This window comes from Alligator sinensis, unplaced genomic scaffold, assembly GCF_000455745.1.
Source record: "Alligator sinensis unplaced genomic scaffold, ASM45574v1 scaffold332_1, whole genome shotgun sequence".
Lineage (NCBI taxonomy): Eukaryota > Metazoa > Chordata > Crocodylia > Alligatoridae > Alligator > Alligator sinensis.
The window spans coordinates 695,825-699,860 of NW_005841993.1; the positions used below are offsets into that span (position 1 = coordinate 695,825).

The 4,036-nt window shown below is 44.7% G+C and overlaps 1 non-coding gene across 1 annotated transcript; it reads left to right on the top strand.

Moving 5' to 3' along the window:
- Positions 1–2,954: 2,954 nt before the first annotated feature.
- TRNAK-UUU lies at positions 2,955–3,027 on the top strand. Its single transcript has one exon. It is a non-coding gene; the product is annotated as a tRNA-Lys (tRNA).
- Positions 3,028–4,036: the final 1,009 nt, after the last annotated feature.

Genomic DNA, 4,036 nt, shown 5'->3' on the forward strand with positions numbered 1-4,036 from the left:
TATTTCAGCCCTTTGATCCTTTAGAAACATTCAGTAATTTAAAGTAATGTTTTAAAATAAAGTCACTCTATACCGTGCTATCCTGCTGTGATTTTTATTTCTTTCTTCATGAAACAAGATTTGCATATAATATGGATCACATAAACAATATTCTAACCTCTTGGTAAGTAGGAAAAACTGAGGAAAGCTCATATATCATTAAACAACAAAATACATGCTTTTTATAAAAGGATTTTACTAGAAAATAATGGAAAAGAATGTATTATCATCATCAATATAAAATTAAATTACTTATTAATTTGCTTACTTCATTTTGTATCACCAGGTGATACTTATATTCTCAAGATTGATGTCAACAGATTATTTCCATAAGGACATATACCCTCTACAGCATAGCTGTCATCACTTTATATTAGAGATAACCAAAATTCACAACACCCACAGCCATTTTGCACCCTGTCATACTACCCAGATTTGTGTATTTATAGACAAACATGGATCCAGACCTAAATGATTGTTGTGGGCACATCTACTTAGGAGCTACTGGGCATGTCTACACATGCATTTACTCTGGCTTAAATTACTGTAAGTTACTGTGAAGTGGGCGTATCTACACATGCACATTTACTGTGCAGTACCTGAAATTACTGTGCAGTATGGGTGTGTGTCCATGTAGACACCTTACTGCACAGTAACACTAGTCCCAAGTCAATCCACACACAGCATCAGTGCACTTTAATGCCAGCCCACATGTGGAGAAGTTGGCCTATTCTCACTTACTGCACAGTAAGTTTAAGCAGGCATAAATGCATGTGTAGACAAACTCAGTAAGTGGAAAGAGGCTGGCATCTACATGTACATATGACCAGGGACTAAATTTAGTGCCAGGTCAGAGCATCCTGCCATGTGCCTCTGTGACCACCAGGGGGAGCCCCAGCCTTTGGCCACACAGGCCGTATATAGACAAAATGAAGGGCATCTGTGCATGACACTAAAGTGGGTCAAATGCTTTTGCACCGTTTTAATGGTGTTGGTGTTTGCACACATCAGTGGTGTATTGCAAGAAATTCCAGCCGGTGTAGTAAATTCCACAGTGTAATGTGCCTTAAATGACTTGGGGCACAGGAAACTAAAACTCCTCTGAGGAGTTTTAGTTTGCTGCCCTATTGCTGTGGAGCGAAGCACCGGGCTCCATGCAACTCAGGGGCTCTGCAGGAAGCCCATGCAGGCTGCTTGGCAGTAGCCCAGGAAGACAGGCTTCATCCAAGAAAAAAACAAAAAAAGTGGTGAACCTGATCTTTTTTTTTCCCCCTTGGAGCCTGTCTGAGCTGTGTGGGGCCCTGATGCTTCCCTCCTTGGCTACAGTGCCCTCTGGGACCACCCAAGCCAAGTGCATGCATGCGTGTGCTACCTGGGGGGGGGGGCACTGCCATGGAGGGAAGCGCTGCCCCCTCCCCCCCCAGTCCAGGGACCACTCCAACTGCTGGCAACTTGCCCTGCTCTCCCTGCCACCAGAGAGTCAGGTAAGTTTGGGTGTATGCACAACACAGGGGTTTAAAGGGCCCTAAATTAAAGTGGAGTTTTTAAAGCCTCTGTTTCATCTATGCATGCCCATGGGTGCCAGCACTTGGGACAAACTTTAGTCCCAAGTTGAAGCCAGGAGAGGTGGCCAGCCAAGAGCCTTGGGGCTAGGCTCAGGCTGGCTTTCTAATGGCTTGGCAGACCCATCAGGGAGCCCCCCTCGGTTACTGCACAGTAATGCATCTACACATGTTACTGCACAGTAACTGATCGAGGGTAAATTTGATACCTTCATGATGTAGGTATCAAATTTATGTTCAAGTCAGTGTAAGTCACCATATTTACTGTGCAGTACAGGTATGCACGTGTAGATGTGCACCTGTACTGTGTAGTAATTTCAGTTACTGTACAGTAAATGACCATGTATAGATGCATCCACAGTATCTAAAACGTAGGCACCATTCCCATGATTTATTTGGTTTGGTACCTAGAATCCATACAGAATTCCCTGGTAGAAAATATATCAGTGTGTCATTAGAGACTAATTGGTTCAGAGCGCTTTTGTAGGTAATAACCTGGTTCATCAGGGGCTATGAACAAAGACTACAGAGTTTACTGAATAGTTAGGCAGTTCCAAAGGGCACTGCAAAACCCCTAGGTGTAGGTAGATGCCTTAAATGTGGTAATAATACTGTGATTACTCTGTCTTTCCTTCCCCAACTTGGAGCTTAAGGCTAAAACCCAGCTCTCATTTTGGCTGATAAATAGTACTTCACATCTAACTTTAGTCATGTACTTCCATTGCATGTGTGCTTTGCAACATAAGCTGATTTAAAATCCTTCTCCCCTGTATATATTCCTTGACCTTCAGGGCATGCTAAGAAGGGATCTCTTCTGAACACTTATCCTCCTTTGTAATCCTGTTCCACCTAGGAAGGCATGCAAATCCCTGAATGCTGCAGAAGAAAAAACAAAACTCTCAATTCTGAAATCTGGCCTCTTCTCTCAACCCCAGCAATGTTTCTGCTTTTCGTATTTAGCAGTTATTAGATAATATGGTCAGATAGCACTTGGGGGCAACAGGATGGCTTCTGAAACCAGATTCCTTTTTCTTTCAGGATAGTGGCCATCTCATGTAACCATGGAGCCAGACTTTGTTTACTTCATTCTTTTTCTGTCTAAATATCTTACCCATTTCACAGTCAATGGGTCTTCTTCAATGGAGAAAGAGAGGGAGGGGCCTGGTGAAGAAGGCTTTTAGCCCCACTTAATCAATAGCTTTGGAGTTTGGACACTTCGATAGGAGTGATGCAGATTCAAACCCCTTCTCTGAGGGTGGAAGGCTTAGAACTTGAATATCCAAATCCTTGAGCAAGTGTCTCAAGCTCTCAACTGTTCGAGTGCAATGTAAAACATTTGCTATTCATGCAGTGGCCTGGATAGCTCAGTTGGTAGAGGTTCAGACTTTTAATCTGAGGGTCCAGGGTTCAAGTCCCTGTTCAGGCAAGTGTGAGATTTTGCCTTAGGTTCAGGCCTTGGAAAGTGTGAGAGTGAGTATACCAGTGCCTGCTGCTGGACATGTGGGGCTACCCTTTTACCAGTGCTGGTGGCTGTGTGGTAGAGTTTCTGCCTACCATGTGGGAGATCTGAGTACAAGTCCTAGCTGGGATGACTTAGGGTGAGTTAAGTGACAGGAGAAATTCCTGTTGCAGTGAAAAGGGGGTCATTGTGTTTTTGGAAGACAGCCAATGTGGTCCCCATCTTTAACAAAGGGAGGAGGGAGGACCCGGGCAACTATAGTCCCGTCAGTCTTACTTCAATTCTGGGGAAACTCTTTGAGAAGAGCATCAAGGAGCACATCTGTGATGGGCTAGCATCGGGGATGATGCTCAAGGGCAACCAGCACAGTTTCTTTAGGGGCAGGTCATGTTAGACCAACCTGATTGCCTTTTACGATCAGGTCACAAAAGCATTGGATGCAGGTGTTGCTGTGGATGTAGTCTTTCTGGACTTCAGCAAGACCTTTGACACTGTCGACCACCCCATCCTCATTAAAAAACTAGGCGACTGTGGCGTTGATGCCTACATAGTCAGATGGATTGCAAATTGGCTGAAGGGTCATACTCAGACGGTGGTGGTGGACCGGTCATATTCAACCTGGGGGGAAGTGTGCAGTGGAGTCCCCCAGGGCTCAGTCCTTGGCCCCACACTGTTCAATTTCTTTATCAGCAATTTGGATGAGGGGGTGAAAAGCAACCTGTTCAAATTTGCTGATGATACCAAAATTTGGAGTGAGGTGGGCACGATAGCAGGGAGGGAAAGACCGCAGAAAGACCTGGATAGGTTGCAGGGGTGGGCTAACAAAAACATGATGTGTTTCAATACTGACAAGTGCAGGGTGCTGCACTTGGGCAGTAGTAACCAGCAGCACACTTATAAGATGGGAAACTCCCATCTTGAGAGCACGGAGGCAGAAAGGGATCTTGGAGTCATTATTGACTCCAAGATGAACATG